At 43.9% G+C, this 20,460-nt stretch overlaps 1 protein-coding gene across 1 annotated transcript in view; it reads left to right on the forward strand.

Annotated features, from left to right (window-relative positions):
* Positions 1-4,281: 4,281 nt before the first annotated feature.
* Positions 4,282-20,460, forward strand: part of LOC120946904 (transient receptor potential cation channel subfamily V member 5-like) — a 104,494-nt gene continuing 88,315 nt past the window's right edge. The window contains exon 1 of the mRNA XM_040361727.1: positions 4,282-4,572. The gene's annotated coding sequence lies outside the window, so the exon portion shown is untranslated. The remainder of the gene's footprint in view (positions 4,573-20,460) is intronic.

Here is a 20,460-nt window from a genome sequence, read left to right on the forward strand (position 1 = left end):
CTAGTGCAGCTCTGCATAGAAACCAATCAGCTTCCAGGTTTTTATTTCCAAAGCCTTATGCCGCGTACACACGATCATTTTTCGGGTTGTAATAAACAAAGTTTTTTTTTTAAATGTCATTTAAAACTATCAAGTGTGGGCTTCAGAGCATTTTTCAGGTTCTGAAAAACGGCCACATTTTTTTTTCGAACATGCTCTATTTTTTCACGACGTTTTAAACGTTGTCGTTTTTCGGGTTGTAAAAAATGGTCGTGTGTGGGCTTTAATGACGTGAAAAATCCGCACATGCTCAGAAGCAAGTTATGAGATGGGAGCGCTCGTTCTGGCAAAACTACCGTTCGTAAATGGAGATAGCACATTCATCACGCTGTAACAGACAGAAAAGCGCAAATCGTCTTTTACTAACACTGAATCAGCTAGAGCAGCCCCAAGGGTGGCGTCATCCGAATGGAACTTACCCTTTATAGTGCCGTTGTACATGTTGTATGTCACTGCGCTTTGCTAGAGCATTTTTTTTTTCACGATCGTGTGTAGGCAAGGCCGTTTTAATGATCACATTGAAAAAAAACATTGTTTTTTCTAGAGCCTGAAAAACGTCGTTTTTTACAACCCGAAAAATGATCGTGTGTACGCGGCATTACAAGCTGAAGTTAAAGGGGTTGTAAAGGCTAGTTTTTTTATTTTCTAAATAGGTTCCTTAAAGCTAGAGCATTGTTGGTTCACTAACCTTTTCCTTCAATTTCCCTTCTAAAATATTTTTTTTTTTCTTTGTTTTCTTTGTCTGAATTTCTCACTTCCTGTTCCTCCTCACGGCTCGGACGATGGGGCAAGCTTACTGAGAAGAAACAGGAAGTGAGAAATTCAGACAAAGAAAAACAACATTTAGAAGGGAAATCGAAGGAAAAGGTAAGTGACCCAACAATGCACTAGCTTAAAAGGAATCTATTAAGAAAATAAAAAACGTACCTTTACAACCCCTTTAAAAACTGATTGGCTACCATACACAGGTGTACCAGGTTCTGAGTGCTCCAGTTTTAGTAAATCAACCCCCATGTCTAAGGCCCCTTTCACACTGGGGCGGGAGGCGCGGTGGCGGTATAGCGCCACTAAAAATAGCGTCGCTATATCACCGGACCCGCTAGCGGTGTGGTATTAACCCCCCGCTAGCGGCCGATAAAGGGTTAATACCGCCCGCGAGGCGCATTTCGGGCGGTATTACCACGGTTTCCTATTGTTTTAAATAGGAAGGAGAGCTGGTTCTCAAATTTTCCGACAACAAAATCCATTCTCGTAAATTCCGATCATATGTGGACAATTCCAACACACAAAATTCCACGCATGCTCTGAATTAAGTACGAGACGGAAGCGCTCAGTCTGGTAAAACTAGCGGCTGAAAAGCACGAATCGTCTCTCACCAAACTTCTACCAACACGACTAATATTGAACTTCTCTTTTCTAGTGCCATTGTACGTCACTGCGTTCTTGGCGTTCGGCATTTCCGACAACATTTGTGCGACCGCGTGTATGCAAGACAAGTTTGAGCCAACATCCGTTGGGGAAAAAAAATCCACGGTTTTATTGTCGGAATTTTCAATCATCTGTACACGGCATTAGAACGTCCAAATTATGTCCGTATTATACATTATATGTAATATACTGGATTGACTGGAAGTGAAGGGAAATCTCAGTATATTGCCATCTATGTCCAAACTGAGATTTCCCCTCACTTCCTGTCTTGGTGTCACCAAGGATGGGAACATTGGATGGGGGGGGGGGGGGTGACTGGAGGAGGAGATGGGATGGGACTGGGAGAGGGGGACGTGGGATGGGACTGGGATGGAACTTGAGGAGGAGGACATGGGATGGGACTGGGAGAGGGGGACGTGGGATGGTACTGGAGGAGGGGACAGGAGGAGGAGGAAGACATGGGATGGGGGAATGGGACAGGAGGAGTAGAAGGACATGGGATGGAGGAGGAGGACAACGACGACATGGGATGGGGGGTGAGACGGCGAGTCATTTTTTATACAAATTACCTTAATAAATGTCAAATATTGTATCTACTTAATTGAACTGATGCAGCTCTACATAGAAACCTATCTGCTTCCTGTTTTTTTTTTTTTTTTTGTCAAAGCTTGATTGAAGAAGCCGATTGGCTACAATGCACAGTTGCACCAGATTTTGCACTCTCCATTATTAGTAAATCAACCTCACACTGTGTCCTGTGAAAGCAGCTTCTCATTGATGAGTATTCCAGTCACCTTTTTTCTTTTGTATCAATACATATGCTGCAGGGACTGAACTGACTAGTGAGTTGGCATATTGCTATGGTTTTAGTGGTGCACCAAAGTGAAAATTCTGGACAGAAACTGGAAATTCAGGATGCACTTGGCCGAAAACAGAATGGACAGTTTTCTGCAAATATGCACACACACACATAAAAAGTAAAATTCAATAAAAAAATAATGTATTATATATATATATATATATATATATATATATATATATATATTATAGATTTATTAAATACATTTATTTTATTGAATTTGACTTTTTAATACTGGTCCTTTGAGCTTCCGTTGCCACATTTTTGGACAGTCACAAAAATGCACCTCCCTATTGAAATTGATAACCTCATTTTTGCCCAATATATCAATGCATCCCATGTTATGTCTTTATTAGCAATAAAAACTGATAGGTTCACACCTATGCAGTTTGCTTCTGATCTGTTTCTGCAGTGCTTTTTGTGGTGCATTTTTGAAATTTTTCCCATGTTTTTTATGCATTTTTAGCCAAATTGTTGTTAGGCAGATAAAAAAAAAATATGCAAATTGCCGCAAAAACGCACTACATGCTTTTCTGCACCTTCTCCATTGATGTCTATTGAACAAAAAAACGCACCGTTTTGGGTTTAAAAAAGTCCCTGACCCTTTTAAAAATAATGCAGTGGCTGAAAAAAAGCATAGATGTGAACGTGTCCCATAGGAAACCATGTTAAATGGACTGTAGTGTTTTTCTGTAAAAAGCAAAGACATAAGTGTGGACCGAGCCAAAATTCTTCTCCAATATAACCAGAGCTTTTTTTCTCAGAAAATAGGTGCTGGAACTCAACCACGACCCCGTTCAGATTTCACAAACAGTAGAAGGGTCTTAAAGGGGCATTAAATACCAGGATTGCTTTACATACAGAGTGTAGAGTTCAGGGGGTTACACACAGAGTGCAGAGCTGTCACTTGTACACACAGAAACCAGACTTCTGTGTTTACAAGTGATTGTGGTGAGCAGGCACCAAAGGGTCTGAGCCAGAGGTGGTGGAACTCAGTTCCCCCAAGTTCCCCCTGAAAAAAAGCCCTGAATATAACTATTAGACCCCTTTCACACTGAGAAGTTTTTCAGGCGGTACAGCGCTAAAAATCTCCTGTCAGCAGCATCTTTGGAGCGGTATGTATACCGCTCCTTCCCATTTAAAACAATGGGAAACCGTGGTAATACCGCCCGCATTCGGATTCGGCCACTAGCGGTGCGGTATTAACCCCTGCTAGTGGCCGATAAAGGGTTAATACCGAGGCGCATTGCGGGCGGTATTAACCCTTTATCGGCCACTAGCAGGGGTTAATACCGCACCGCTAGCGGCCGAATCCGGCGGTATAGCGCCGCCATTTTTAGCGGCGCTATACCGCCACCGCGGCTCCCACCCCAGTGTGAAAGGGGCCTTACACTGAATATCACACCATGAGATAAAAAACTGCATTGTTTAATGAGATACAAACCTTACATTTTGATGAAATAACTCATGCTTTATTTTAGTAGCATTCTTTTTTTGTAACTTCCAAATTTTTGGGGGGGAAAAAACGCTATGAGCTTTTTTTTTATCTCAGATTTAAAAAAAATACCTCTTTGTGAATTGAGCCTGTAGTCATTCTGGAATTAGAGGACATGCCAAAGATCAAGGACCTGGTTCATTTCTGAAGAAGTTGCCTTAAGCCTAGGTTCACACTGCTGCGAATTCAAAATCGCGGTAAAATGCGCGATTTTACCGCGATTTCGCGGCCGCGATTTTGCCGCGATTTGCCGCGATTTCGGCCGCAATTTAATGTAAATCGCGGCCCGAAATCGCAAAAAGTAGTACAGGAACTACTTTTTGAAATCGCAGATGCGGCGTCGCACTGATTAGGACAGTGCCGTTGCCGACAATTGCCGCCGATTTGAGATGCGATTTGACATGTCAAATCGCATCTCAAATCGTTCCAAATCGTACCCAGTGTGAACCAGGGCTGAATCCTGATTTTCTTTAAATGCTATGAAGCTTTTACATAAAGATATTGGGGTTGATTTACTAGAACTGCAGAGTTGCAAAATCTGGTACAGCTGTGCATGGTAGCCAATCAGCTTCTAACTTCAGCTTGTTCAATTAAGCTTTAACAAAATTATGGAAGCCGATTGGTTTCAAATTAACCCCACTGTCTTCAGTCTATGTGTAGCAAGACTTTCATATGATGACCTTCAGCAGCAATTAATCATGTTTTATATTGAGCATTTACCAAAGGTGATGAAACTGAGCCAATTATAAAGGTATGAAATTGGGCTGTGAAACTCCTCACTGCACAAAATGGTATCCTTCATTTTATTGATTACATAAAAGGAGGATGGTGTTTGTTATGGGGTCTTTATGCAGCTCTTGGAAATATATTTATATAATATATTTCCATTTTAAAATGTGCTTTATGCAGGTTATAAGTATAGCTTTTTATGGTTTTAGGCTCATTTTCAATAAACTATTTTTATATGTAACCTGATGAGTGTTTTAAGAATCCTAAGTGCCATCTGCTGACTTTTAAATCCCATGAGGGTACACTCACTGGGCCACTTTATTGGGTACACCTGGCTGGTAACGGGTTGGACCCCTTTTTGCCTTCAGAACTGCCTTCATTCTTCATGGAATAGATTCAACGTGGTGTTGGAAACATTCCTCAGAGATTTTGGTCCATATTGACATGGTAGTATCACGCAGTTGCTGCAGATTTGTTCCACCACATCTCAAGGGCACTCTATTGGATGAGATCTGGTGACTGTGGAGGCCATTGGAGTCATGTGACCTCATTGTCATGTTCAAGAAACCAGTGGTGAGATGATTGGAGCTTTGTGACATGGTGCATTATCCTGCTGGAAGGAGCCATGAGAAGATGGGTACATTGTAGTCATAAAGGGATGGACATGGTCAGCAACAATACTCAGGTAGGCCGTGGCTTTTAACAAAGCTCAGTAGGTGCTAAGAGGGCCAAAGTGTGCCAAGAAAATATCCCCCATACCAGCAGCGACTGGCACTCAAAATATTTGGGGGGGCGCAAACAAATGGAAAAAATTTAATTGCAGCCTCACTGTGCCCAATGAATTGCCGCCACTGTGCCCATCAAACGCAGCCACTGTGCCATAAAATTGTCGCCACTGTGCCATGCCATCAAATGCAGCCACTGTGGCCATCAATTGTCACCACTGTGCCATGCCAAACGCAGCCACTGTGCCCATCAATTGTCGCCACTGTGCCATGCCAAATGCAGCCACTGTGACCACCAGTTTGCCCCTAAAATGCCGCCAGATTGCCACCCCCGCCTGACACTTGCCTTTCTCGATCAGCCATCCTCGGATCCTCCTCCACGATCCCTCGATGTAGTCCTGCCCTCGATGTCGCTTCAGCCAATCAGGTTACCAGTAACCAGATCCGGTGAACTATTTGGAAGCCGATTACAGCCCTCAGGCTGTAATCGGAAAGCCTATGAGAGCCACAGCCAACCAACTTCTGTTATTCAGATGGCCGGCGCTCGCCAGGGGGCCGGCCATCTGAATAGTGGGCGGCGACAATACATAGATTCATGCAATGCATGAATCTATGTATTGTTTTTCAGTGGCAGTGCAGGAGCGAGAGGGGGGCGGCACTCCTGTGCCCTCTATGGACACACCACCACTGCCCCACACCATTACACCACCATCAGCCTGAACCATTGATACAAGGCAGGATGGATCCATGCTTTCATGTTGTTTAAGCCAAATTCTGACCCTTAACATCTGATTGTCACAGCTGAAATCGAGGCTCATCAGACCAGGCAATGTTTTTCCAATCTTCTATTGGCCAATTTTGGTGAGCCTGTGCAAATTGTAGCCTCAGTTTCCTGTTCTTAGCTGACAGGAGGGGTAACAGGTGTGGTCTTCTGTAGCCCATCTGCTTCAAGGTTTGATGTGTTGTGCATTCAGAAATGGTATTCTGCATACCTTGGTTGTAACGAGTGGTTATTTAATTTACTGTTGCCTTTCTATAATCTCGAACCAGTCTGCACCAAAAACCATGCCACGTTCAAAGTCGCTTAAATCCAGTGGCGGGCCGTCCATTGGGGCACCTGGGCGCCGCCCCCTCTCTCCATGCCACCCCCTATATGCAATGGATAGATTCATGCACAGCATGAATCTATCTGCAGCCACCCCTATTCATGTGTCTGGCCTCTTTCAGGGCATCGGGCGAATGAATAACAGCAGCCAGGTTTTTTTTGTTTTTTTTTTAAGCACCTGATTAGAGCCAAAGGCTCTATTTTGAAGCCTATTAGAATAGGCTTCAAAATAGGGTGAGCTTGGGTCGCAGAGAATGCACTCCGATTCCTCCCAGGTATGTTACAACAGCGAATGAATATTCAATATTGAAACACTGATCCTCAATCTGGCCAATCGGAAGTGGGTTTAAGACCCGTTTTCCAATTGGCTGAAAAGAGAAGATTCCCAATTGGCCACAGAGGAGGAGGGAGGAAACGGAGGCCGCCACGAGGACCTGTGGAGAGCAAGAGAATGGGAGGCCGCTGCCGAGCAGATGAAGCCACTGGTGATGGGGTAAGTGCGACCGACCTGGGGGTTGGCATAATATTTGTTACCCATCCAAAAAAAATTCTGATGCTTGGTTTAAACTTCAGCAAGTTGTCTTCACCACGTCTAGATGCCCAAATGCATTTTTTCTGCCATGTGATTGGCTGATTAGAAATGTGCGTTACCAAGCAATTGAACAGGTGTACCTAATAAAGTGGCCGGTGAGTGTATATATGCAATGGGGTTGAGGTGGAGGTATTCATGAATGTAAAAACGTAACAAATATCATTTTTTGGAGTAACATGAAAGACCCACAAAACAAGTTATTTATTTATCTATACAGTGCATTCTGCAAAAAGTAACATGACATTGGTTTTAACCAATTCTCAAAAATGGTGGGCTATACATACGCCTCTAAGCAATTCAATGCACTGCAGTATACATCAGTGCACATCAATGCAACATCAAATAAATAGCAGAAAACACACTTTGTGTATCTTCTAAAAAATGCTAGTTGACTGGTTGTCATGCTGACCTTCCTTAGCTTAAAGGGGTTGTAATGGTTTGTTTTATGAGTTTGATGTCAGATGTGACCAAAACATGTCATTCCAGTCCCTGCTCCTGGAATGTTCATAAATCATGGACATATATTGGTTGAAGTTTAACTTTATCTTAAGTACAGTTGTCCTTAAAGGGGTTGTAAAGGTACATTTTTTTTATTTTTTTTCCCTAAATAGCCTCCTTTACCTTAGTGCAGTCCTCCTTCACTTACCTCATCCTTCCATTTTGCTTTTAAATGTCCTTATTTCTTCTGAGAAATCCTCACTTCCTGTTCTTCTGTCTGTAACTCCACACAGTAATGTGAGGCTTTCTACCTGGTGTGGAGTGCCGTGCTCGCCCCCTCCCTTGGACTACAGGAGAGTCAGGACCATCTCTACGTTGCAGATAGAGAAAGGAGTTGTGTGTTAGTGGGCGTCCTGACTCTCCTGTAGTCCAAGGGAGGGGGGGAGCACGACACTCAATACCAGGGAGAAAGCCTTGAATTACTGTGTGGAGCTACAGACAGAAGAACAGGAAGTGAGGATTTCTCAGACAAAATAAGGACATTTAAAAGCAAAATCAAAGGATGAGGTAAGTGAAGGAGGACTGCACTAAGGTAAAGGAAGCTATTTAGGGAAAAAAAATTGTACCTTTACAACCCCTTTAATTTAACCCCCCCCCCCCCATGCAGCCCACCAGTATAACACGTACCTTCCTCCCCATTCCTACATTCTTCACTGTACAGTCCTGCCTGGTGCTCCAAAGCCTTTGCAAGGAAAATCCAAAGAAAGGCAGGAATGGGCACTGGATATGGATCTTTTAGCTTAGTAGAAACAGGGTAACTTTGATGGAGCCAAATGGCCAATGGCTTTGGGCTTGGTAGCTCTCGCCAAAGCGGGGGTCTCCCACGGACAGGGGTCACCCAAACTGAAAAGTTTACATGTAGGTGAACCAGAAGGAGTTCTAAACAAATCTTATGTAGCGCTACCCCCTCAGGAGCCGCTGGTTAGATTTGGGATCGGCATAATTATGTTACCTCTGTGATGTGTCTAGGGATGATGATGATGGTGAGGAGCAATACCAGAATGTCCAGATAGCAGGGTGACATTTTCTGTGCTTTATTACTGGTCCAACATGACCAACAGTCAAACTGAGGTAGATAGAAGTAGGTTGGTGAAATGGAGAACTTGCAGATTCAGGCCTATGGATAAACAGAAGCAATGATGCTTCCAATAGCAACTCTTACTCCGTTGCCATTTCAGCCGAAGTGGGTAAAGTGCCCCTAGACAGGTCCCTCTTACAGGCCTGGCAGCCAGAGCGTCACTTAGAACTTCTGGGAAGGAACAAGTCTCTGCCACCGACTTGGCTCTGTTAGAATTAGGATTAGTGATGAGACTTCTGCCACAGACCTAATACCCGAGAACATAGATGATAGAGCGGATCCTCCCAGTCATTACTTTGCCTGAATCTCCCTCAGGTAGACTTCGTATCTTTGGGGTCACGACTCACGACTGACAGTTTGCAGCATACAACCTGTCAGTGTCCGGTCACCCAGATCCCCGATGCTTCGTCTAAGCCCTGTTGGATCACCTGCCTCCGGGTTCACCTCAGACCGACTCCCCACCGAACAGCACAACTCGCTTGGTATCTTCTTAATAAGAGGTAGGGAACCCAGTAGGTCACTGGGGCCCCTTTTCAGTATCAGTTGCTCTGGGCCATGAGGGCCCAGAGTCAGGAACTCCGCGTAGCACGTGCGCCCCGGCCTGGTAGGCCATATCGCCGGGGCCCGTGATGTGCGCACACCCTGAAGGTGGGTGCCGCACCTGGAACCAGGAACGGGTGAAGACCCCACAAAATGGTGTCTGCCACAGAAATACCCTCCCCCCAGCATGCCCCGCGAGGGAAAAACTCCTCCTCATCCGCCTGGACACCTCTGGTGCCACCTGCTATCCAAAGATGGAGAAACATCCTTGGAACACATAATGACACCACAGGACAGCCGAGGGCTGGCAGCAGCCCAATTTACCAGATCAATATGAATGAGAGCAAGTAACTCTCTCATTCCCCAACTAAATTTGACATAGCACCTGTACTGAAAAGTACACAGGCGTTACACTTAAAAGGCCACAAGGACCTCTGACCGATGCTGGCGATGCAACCAGGCTAGGGGCACACTGTTCCATATATATTGGACCTGCCCCCTGATTGTCCCGTTCTGGACTCAGACACAAGAGCTCCTGTCCCACCTCCTGGAGGCGCCCATACCCCTCTCCCCTCTGGGCCTCTCCCAACCTCACATAGCTAAACCCTACAAGAAGCTGCTTAGACACATTCTCACAGCTGCGAGGTGCTTGATAGCACTCCAGTGGAAGAAACCGCTGCCCCCATCCCAAGAGGCCCTCTATGCTAGGGTCAAGGATGTAGAACTTATGGAAAAGATGACAGCTAGGATCCGGGACAGGTTGGATGATCACGACCTTGTTCTTTGAGAGGTGGCATGTTAAGGAGGACCCGCCGTGAGCCGACGACCAGGTCACCGAGGTACATCACCATCCCGCTCTTCTAGTCTGCCTCCCCCCCCCCCCCCCCCCTCTTTCCTTTTTTTTTTTTTTTCTTTTTCCCTTTCCTTTCTCTTTTTTCTCTTTTCTCTTTTCCCTCTCTTCCCTCCCTCCTCCTCCTTTTCTTCTTTCCTTCTTCTTTGATTTCCAGTTGTTCTAAAGGTTACTGAACGTACGAATAATTATGAATCCACTGTGTAAGCACTTCAAGCTGGAATTTTGTACCTCTTTTTTCTTTTTGTGTGTCTCTACACTTGAAATGTAGCTATATTTTGTACTGACCTTTTACGAAAATAAAAAAAATTGTTATTTGAAAAAAATAAAAGGCCACAAGGATTTTAATGATTCTGTAGTAGACAAAAGGAAAAACAGAAGGAAGCTATCGCGTTTTGGCAGTGTCCTTGATTGTGATAAAATTAAATACTTTTATATCACTACAATGAATCTATATAGGAAATAATCATTTATCAGACATTGAGAGAGGGTTACCTTGTCATTTAAACCTGCTGCAACTGGCAAGTGGACCTTTTGATTCTTGCTGGTCTATTCCAGTAATTTTAGGTTTACTTAGCCTTCAGGCTACCTTGTTAACTAGTTTAACCTGACAGATATTGGGCAATCCTTCGTTTTTTTTTTTTTTCTGTGAGTAAAAGTTTTGCAAAAAAAAAGTTGGTTTCATGTAACTAAATTTAAAGACTGCTGGATTCAAAAACTCTTATGCCCCATACACAAGATCGGAAATTCCGACAGCAAAAGTCCGATGTAAGCTTTTGAACGAAAATTCAGACCGTGTGTATGCTCCATTGGACTTTTGCTGTCGGAATTTCCGCCAACAAAAGATTGAGAGCTGGTTCTCAAATTTTCTGATGGAAAAAATTTCTATTGGAAAATCCGATCGTCTGTAGCAATTCCAACACACAAAATTCCGACGCATGCTCGGAAGTATTGAACTTAATTTTCTCAGCTTGTCGTAGTGTTGTATGTCACCGCGTTCAGAGAACTTTTGTGTGACCGTATGCAAGCCAAGCTTGAGAGGAATTCCGCCGGACAATCTGATCGTGTGTACGTGGCATTAGTCTTAGAAATCCATAAAACAGTAAAGGCGTAAAATGCATCTAAATCCTAATTCTCCTTTCTACCCCTACAGTGTCTTGAAAAAGTATTCATACTCCTTGAAATTTTCCACATTTGTCATGTTACAACCAAAAACGTAAATTGAATTTATTGGAATTTTATGTGATAGACCAACACAAAGTGGCACATAATTGTGAAGTGAAAGGAAAATGATAAATGGTTTTCGTTTTTTTTTACAAATAAATATCTGAAAAATGTGGCATGCATTTGTATTCAGTAGGGTTGCACCGATACTAGTATTGGTGCCGATACTGAGTATTTGCACAAGTATCGGTACTCGTGCAATCGATACTTTCACACTCGATTTTTTGAGCTGTCAGTAGGTCTTCCCTGTTGATAGCTGAAGCATTAAAGAAGTCCGGAAATTGGAACTGTCAAAAAAAAAGCAACTGGCAATGTTTATTAACAACATTGCTAAGCTGAAAACACAAAAATAAAAATAAACTGTTTCTTTTTGTATCTTTCTGTTTCTTCATCTGCAGATCAAAAGGGATGAACAAATGTTCCTCTGTTTAACCCCTTAATTTACTCTAATCAGCCTTAATTAACTTCCTATTCTTCTCCATTTAATTATTATTTTCCTGTCTTTTTTTTCTCGTTTGTTTTATAAACAATAAACATAAAAAAAACTTTGCTTTGTTAGTTAATATTTTTACACATATATTAACATATATTTACACATTTCAGCCTGAAAAAGCGTGAAAAAAGAAAAATGTATTTAATTTGTAAATAACTTTTCAATGCTTTGTACCATTGCTGACAGCTTAATTGAAAACAAAACAGTTGTATTAGGTATCGATAATTGGTATCAGCAAGTACTAAAAAAGTATCGGTACTCGTAAAAAACAAATGGTATCAGTGCATCCCTAGTATTCAACCCCATTTACTCTGATACCCCTGAGGCCTCGTACACACCACCGGATCTATCCGCTGGGATTTATCCACAGATCAGTTCCAGCGGATAGAAACCTGGAGGTGTGTACGGCCCAGCGGATATTTATCCGCGGATATTTTTCCGGCCGATGGATTTCCAGCGTATAAAAATTTCTTAGCATGCTAAGAAATCTATCCGCTGGAATCCTGTCCAGCGGATTGATCCGGTGGTCTGTACAGACTCACCGGATCAATCTGTCCGATCCCCTCCCTCGCATGCGTCGTAATGATTTGACGCATGCGTGGAAGTCTTTACCTTCCAGCGTCGCGCACGTCGCCGCATCATCATCGCGGCGACGGCGTGACACGTCACCGCGGATGGATTCCGCACGGATTTCGATCTGATGGTTAGTACAACCATCAGATCAAAATCTGCCAGAGGATTTATCCGCTAGAACGGTCCGGCAGACCGTTTCCAGCGGATAATCCTCTCGTGTGTACGGGGCCTAACTAAAATCTAATGGAACCAATTGTCTTCAGAAGTCACCTAATTAGTAAATAGAGTCCACCTGTGTGTAATTTAATCTCAGTATAAATACAGCTGTTCTGTGAAGCCCCTTAGAGGTTTGTTAGAAAACCTTAGTGAACAAACCGCATTATGAAGGCCAAGGAACACACCAGACAGGACCGGGATAAAGTTGTGGAAAAGATTAAAGCAGGGTCAGGTTATAAAAAAAAAAAAAAAAATATCCTAAGCTTTGAACATCTCACAGAGCACTGTTCAATCATCTGAAAATGGAAGGAGTATGGCACAACTGCAAACTTACCGAGACATGGCCGTCCACCTTAACTGACAGGATGGGCAAGGAGAGCACTATTCAGAGAAGCCGCCAAGAGGTCCATGGTAACTCTGGAGGAGCTGCAGAGATCCACAGCTCAGGTGGGAGAATCTTTCCTCAAGACAGCTATTAGTTGTGCTCTCCACAAATCTGTCCTTTATGGAAGAGTGGCAAGAAGAAAGCCATTTTTGAAAGAAAGCCATAAGAAGTCCTGTTTGCAGGTTGTGAGAAGCCATGTGGGGGACACAGAAAACATGTGGAAGAAGGTACTCTGGTCAGATGAGACCAAAATTGAACTTTATGGCCTAAAAGCAAAATGCTATGTGTGGCGGAAAACTATCGGCAAAACTGCCGCTCCAGGTGAGTGCACTCAGCAATCAGTGTCCTCTCAGAAGCGTGGGTGCAGGCAATGCACGAAGCGAAGACTGGAGAAAAAGACTGGACAGCCACACTTCCACGAATTTCTTAAAACGTTGCTTTTAATAGTAAAAAATGGAAACAGCACTACAAGTCACAGCAGGCAGTGGGGTGGATAGCTGACGAGTTTCGCGCTGGGGTATCGGTGCTTAGTCATACCTCATATGACTAATCGCTGATACCCCAGCGCGAAACGCGTCAGATATCCACCCCACTGCCTGCTGTGACTTGTAGTGCTGTTTCCATTTTTTACTATTCTAAGCAACATTTTAAGAAATTCGTGGAAGTGCGGCTGTCCAGTCTTTTTCTCCAGTCTTCTAATCAGACTATCCCCATCGTGAAACATGGTGGTTGCAGCATCATGATGTGGGGATTCATTTCTTCAGCAGGGACAGGGAATCTGGTCAGAGTTGATGGTAAAATGTATGGAGCCAACTATAGGGCATTCTTAGAAGAAAACCTGTTAGAGTCTTCAAAAGACTTGAGACTTCATGTCCAGCAGGACAATGACCCCAAACATACAGCCAGAGCTACAATGGAATGGTTTAGATCAAAGCATATTTGTGTGTTAGAATGGCCCAGTCAAAGACCAGACCCAAACAGGGGCGGACTGATCATTCGGGCACTCGGGCACTGCCCGAGGGCCCCATGCCACTAGGGGGCCCCATCAGGGTTGCCAGCCTCAGTAAAACCAGGGACAGTATTTCAAAAATCTGTGTTTTTTACATCTGTCACTGAAATGTCCGTTACCAACATCCTTTTGGTCTAAAAATCCCAAGATTATAGCTGCCCCGCCTCTCCAGTACCTTTTCTGTGTGTGTGTATATATACTGTGTGTGCATACTGTATGTGTGTATACTGTGTGGCCCCATAATCTCCTATTGCCTGGGGGCCCCATAATCTCCTATTGCCCGGAGGCCGCATAATCTCCTATTGCCCGGGGGGCCCCATGAGTTGTCAGTCCGCCCCTGGACCTAAATCCAATTGAGAATCTGTCGCAAGACTTGAAAATTGCTGTTCACAGACACTCTCCATCCAATCTGACAGAGCTTGAGCTATTTTGCCAAGAAGAATGGGCAAAAATATCACTCTCCAGATGTGCAAATGCACGCCACACTTTTCACATATTTATTTGTAAAAAAAAAATTAAACTGTTTATCATTTTTCTTCCACTTAACAATAATGTGCCACTTTGTGTTGGTCTAGCACATAAAATCTATTTACGTTTTTGGTTGTAACATGACAACATTTGGAAAATTTCAAGGGGTCTGAAAACTCTTTCAAGGCACTGTATTTAACTTGACATATGATGCCCAATGACCACATCAGAAATGATGGCCCGACTAGGTAAAACTCTAATACCCTTGATCAGTTTGTCAGCAAGTGGGTCACGATATGCGGAGCGGGTGGATGACAGGTCTGTGTGCGCTCTGCATATGCAGAGAGGACACGGGCACAGCCCACTCTACCCTATGGGCCCTCCGATCCACCCAGTTGGAAGGGAGTGAAGCCCCTTCTGTGTGTTTTTTTTTTTTTTTTTCGGTTCGCATCAAAAGGTGAATGGAGGGTCCGACTGGGTCGTACCAATTGTGTGAAAAGGGCTGCACCTGTGGCTTTCCTGCAGGTTAGCTGCACTTTGCCATAGACTTCTATTATATCCTGCTGGTGTAGTGCACTTTCAAAAAGTGCATCAAACCTGCCGGTAATAACAGAAGTCTATGGCTCAGGTAATCTGCATAGAATGCATTAAGGTGAAAGCACTTTTACCTTTATAACCCCTTCAAAGGCTCAGAAACCCTTTGCAGGTGTTATGACTTAGTTAGCTGATTAGAGTGGGACACTTTGAGCCTAGAATATTGCACCTTTTCACAATATTCTAATTTTCTGAGATTGTGGATTTGGGGTTATGAGCTGTAAGCCATAATCATCACAATTATGAAAAATCACGGCTTGAACTCTCTTGCTTTGCATGTAATGAGTCTATTGCATATATTAGTTTCACTTTTTAAGTTGCATTAGTGAAATAAATGAACTTTTGCACGATATTCAAATTTTTTGAGTTTCACCTGTCCCTACACAGGGCTGGTGCTAGTTTATTTTGTGCCCTAGAAAAGATCAGCTACTTGCACCCCCCTTCAAAAAAATAAATAAAATACACACTGAATTCCCTTCTCCTCCTCCTATCTTCTTCAGGCCTACCAATCGCACAGCCTGGACGCCCTATGGTGATGGTCATGTCAGGTGACCCCCCCCCCCTTATGGTGCTGGTCATGTCAGATGAGCCTCCATTGTGATGGCATCAGGTGCAGGATTTAGAAGTAATTCTTGGTGTGACCTGGCGGTTGCAGTGGCTGGCAGCAAGGACAGAAGAGCTCCAATTTGCTGACCTGACATTGTCAGCTCTGGCCGCTCACATACAGCCTTCTGATTTCATGTGCCTATAGAGGAGGGGGGAACAAGTCCTCCTTGACTGGCATAAAGCCTCCACACTGCCTGGCATCCCGGCTCCATGACTGGAAGAGAAGGCCAGGCCTGTCAACCCCTGAAATTGGCTAAAACCCTCCCTTGGCGCAACTGGTATAGTGGGTATTGTGGACCCCAATAACTTGTTGGAGGGTACAATATCCTGTCACACCACAGTAAATTATGTAAATGAATAGTTACCTTGAGTGGTATGGATCCCGTAGGATGACAGAGAAACTAATATGACTCTTTACTTCATACCTCCCAACTTTTCAACTTCAGAATGAGGGACAAATGAGCATACCCCCCAAACGAAGTTGTTGGGGGGGGGGGGTCCGCAGATCAAAGTTGTTGAGCGGGGGGCGCGGATCAAAGTTGTTGAGCGGGGGGGAATTCCGTAGATCAAAGTTGTTGAGCGGGGGAGGGGTTTGTTGCCAATCGCGGGACATACCGTGAATCGCGGTAATCGCGCGGGGGGGTACAGCGCGAAATCGCTGGAAAATTGCACTGCTCGCGGAATCGCGGGACATTCCCGCGAAATCCGGGACGGTTGAGAGGTATGCTTTACTTGGTAGGATAAAGCAAAAAAAACAAAGGTAAAACAGTAAAAGACTGCTTGCAGAGCCCTGCAAGAGTCAGAAACAGAAATGACAAATTAATACATGTTAAATTATAATGGCTATGCAGACCTGCACACAGCAAGGGGATTTCCTCAAAAAGGCATCCACATTGAAGCACCTCCTTGCCAAGCCTCACCCAGTTCTCACTTTTAACAATACTCACAGTGTAATAGAACCGATTACTCGATCAATGAGTATGGAAATGGATATCCACAGTCTGCAACAACTACATAGGCAGTCTTTAAATAGTATACCTAACTAACGTGGTTTGGTTGATCAGACCAAATCTCAGTTCAAATTATCCCAAAAGTCTGGGGTAAATTGTAATCCAACAGGGTAACAAATAAAACTGGTGGGAAAGTCCCAAATAGACAAACTACAAGGGCTAATGTGAACGATCCACCCTTCAATAACACAGTCAATAGGTCCTGGGCAGGTGCCAGTTTCACCCAACCAGTTCAGGCCTTGTCCTTCCGAAACACTCCGTCCGCGATCTCCGATCACAGTCTTTCAAGATGACAGCCTCCGGTTCTCAGACAGGTCACAGGGGTACTGGAAGCCCATCCGATCACTCCATCAGCGGTTCTCTCTCCTCCTCAATGGCGCTCTGCCCGGGCGTAGATAGGCCGCAATTCGAGCCTAGACTTCCGGGAAGACACCTCACACAGGTGTCCTCCTGAGTTGAAGAGGCAGTCCAGAGAGAGCGCGCCAAACATGTTCTCTCCCTTAAATTACCTCTCCCAGCAGGCTGTGCAGGGAGCAAAGCATTCTGGGATTGTACAGTTGCTCTCTGGGTAACGTAGTCTATAACAAGCAAGGGCAAATGGAGTCTCTTTTCTCCCTGTACTCAATTTCCCAGCATTCTCTGCGGTACCAGGACAAAAAGTAAGCAGCAGGTGGTTATAACACAATTCGGCCACAGGAGGGAGCTGAGATCCTTCTTGATCAAAAGATGGTAGTCTTTTATATCACATAAAAGGGTGATATCCCGTTACATTATATATATATATATATATATATATATATATATATATATATATATATATATATATATATATATAATGTATGTAGCGCCCCCCTACTTTTGGTACGGGCGCTACACTAAAATTAGTGGGGAATGAGAGGCTTAATCACTCCCATTCACGAATTATGGAATTTAGGCTGCCAATTCCAGAATGGTCCTGTAGGTCAGTCTGCGCGCAGGGGGTGCGTTGACACCCCTGGGCGGCAGTTGGCGCTAGAGGGGTTCTGGGGAATCCACCTTTTTTTTTTTCAGCAGCCAATCTGGAGGATTTTTCCCTCGTTGGGCATGCTGGGAAGGGAAATATATCTGTCGAGGACGTTTTTGGCGGGTCGTTCTTGCGGGGCCCGCGTTCCAGGTGCGGTACCCACCTTCAGGGTGCGCGCATCCATGGGCCCTGCCACCGCGTCCTGCCATGCCGAGGTCAAGCACCATGCACCTTAATTAAAGAGGGACCCCAGCGTCTTGCTGGGTTCCAAACTGTTGCTGGAGGGATCCCAAGCTAGGAGCTGTGCGGTGGGAATTGGCTCGGGAGAACCTAGAACCAGAGGTTGTCCAGAGGGCCTAGACGAACCACCGGGGATCCGGTCACCGCACCGTATGACAGGTATGCTCAGACTGTCAGTGGGTGACATTGATTGAACTAACTGGGAGGATCTACTCAACCTGACTTTTCTAAATCCTAAATTGTCCAGCCTGTGGCAGAGGCCTGCATCCTCCCAGTGACCTTTTTGCAAGTGGCGCTCCGGTTGCCAGGCCTGAGATAACTGCCTGTTCGGGGGCACTTTACCCACCCTGATCGGGTGGCGATGAATTGTTTTGCATCATTGCTGAGAGCAGGCTTGCTCTCTCCTAACATCCAGAGGCCTGATACTAAAGTTCCTCTACTCTCATCAGCTTTTTTTCCTGTCATGTGCCTTTTGATGTTGGCCAGTTTGGAATAAAGCTTTGAAACTGAATTTGTGTCTGGACATTGGCTTTTCTCCCACACTCACAGAAGTCACCACTAGACCAAGTCAAGAAGGTAACTTAGAAAGCTGTATGTATGTGTATATATATATATATATATATATATATATATATATATATATATATATATATATATATATATATATATATACTGGACTGGGACAAAAATTTGGCCCTGGACTTCATCCAGACTGGCCCACTTTGACAGGTCTCTCCCCTGGCTGCCGGACAACTCCCGCACCCCCCCCCCCCCCGCCCGGCCACCCAAGCCCCCTCTCCCCCTTCACTAGCCGTTCTACTTTATTAGAGTAGAATGGCTGGTACTGGTACTCTTATAGGCAGTACCAGTGGGGAAGCTAGACATTATTTCACCCGGGGCAAAGAATCAGTTCGGTGCCCCCCCTTATTGGACAGGATTAGGCAAAAGTGAGAAACTTCCAGGCCATAGCTGTTGAGTCAGCTGTCTGTCCCCTCCCCCATGCTCCTCTGTCGTCATCCCTGTTCCTCTGGTCCTCCCCCTGCTTCTTTGTTCCCCCCAGGTGAGCGCTGCGGGAAGGGAGAGACAGAGGAGCAGAGGGGGGCAGCGGTCCGCTGTCACTGATGCCGGCCCACTGAGCCATCGGCCACCGGGAAACTCCCTGTAGTCCCAATGGCCAGTCCATCCCTGTGTGTGTGTGTGTGTGTGTATATATATATATATATATATATATATATATATATATATATATATATTTTACGAAGGGCAAATCCACTTTGTACTACAAGTTCAAACTACAAGTACAAAGTGCTCTTGAAACTGAAAGTACACTTGGAAGTGCAGTCGCTGTAGAGCTGTGGGGGACATGCAAAGAAAATAAAAAACAGCATTTTAGCTTGCACATGATTGGATGATAAAATCAGCAGAGCTTCCCCTCATTTCAGATCTACCCCTCAGATTTACAGCGACTGTACTTCCAGGTGCAATTTCAAGTGCACTTTGAACTGGTAGTTTACACTTGTAATGAAAAGTGGATTTACCTTTCGAAAATAACCCCCCCCAGTATATGTGTATACATTCTGTTATGTATTTCTTTTCTTTTCTGGCATTTAGCTTTAATATTAGATATTTATAATGCTGAATAAAGGTAAAATGGGGTAAAAGGAAAACGGTTATATAAAAGTTCACACAGTTTATGATAACAAGGCGTCAGTGCTAACAAAATGTGAATGACAACCAGCAAGACGAGATAAAATGCTTGATCATTGTTTTGGCATCAGATCAGCATAAACAACTTAATATCTCACCCACGCTTATTGTCAACTGAATACCTGACCCATCTGGTTCAGAAAAGAGCAGCTGATCTATTTGCGTGCTTAACACACAGCCTCTGGCCACATTCACTATATGAAAGCGTGAAATGTTTATATTAAGTTGTTCTTAAGAGAAGTTGTGTTTCAGAGGAAACTATTTGGTAGATTCATTTGTTGTCGGAACATTTCCTGAACAACGTGTCCATGGTTTCAGGGCATGGCTGTATACACAGGGCCCTACACCCTCCAAAAGGTGTCTGGTACAACTACATGCCACGTCCATAAACCATAAATGAGACCTAAAAAAGAATTCTAAATACACTATTCTACAATTATACTAAATACAAATTCTAATACAGTGCAAAAATAAAGTGCAAACACTGCTCACAATAGATACCAATCTATAACATATACAGTAAATTACATGGTGTAAATGTATAATAAAACAAGTCCATCGAAATTTAAAAAATATGAAAATTTGAAAAAAGAATATGTATTATAAGTGATAATCATTTAAGTTCATCAATGCAGAAAAATGGTGACACTCCGTGATATCTCAGTATGTTGATCCTCCACCAGTTGTACTAAACAAACTCACAAACTCACAAACTCACCAGATAGAATGGCTGGTAAGATTATAAACCAGCAGCTGTGCCTTTACGCAATAAATGCTTTAATCCAAAAAGCTGTTTAAACTGCACGCTGTCCTCTCCAGATCTTGTGCCACGACCCACATATGTATACAATGGAAGAAGGAGGCTCCAATAGCGTGATTTAAAGTTTTTCTTAAAAAAAAAAAAAAAAAAGGATTTATTAAAACATTAAAAAAATTCATTCACATTTCATAAGTGTCAGACTAGGGATTGAATGCATCTGTGTATTTCAAATAA

The sequence above is a fragment of the Rana temporaria genome, chromosome 8 (genome assembly GCF_905171775.1).
Source record: "Rana temporaria chromosome 8, aRanTem1.1, whole genome shotgun sequence".
Classification (NCBI taxonomy): domain Eukaryota; kingdom Metazoa; phylum Chordata; class Amphibia; order Anura; family Ranidae; genus Rana; species Rana temporaria.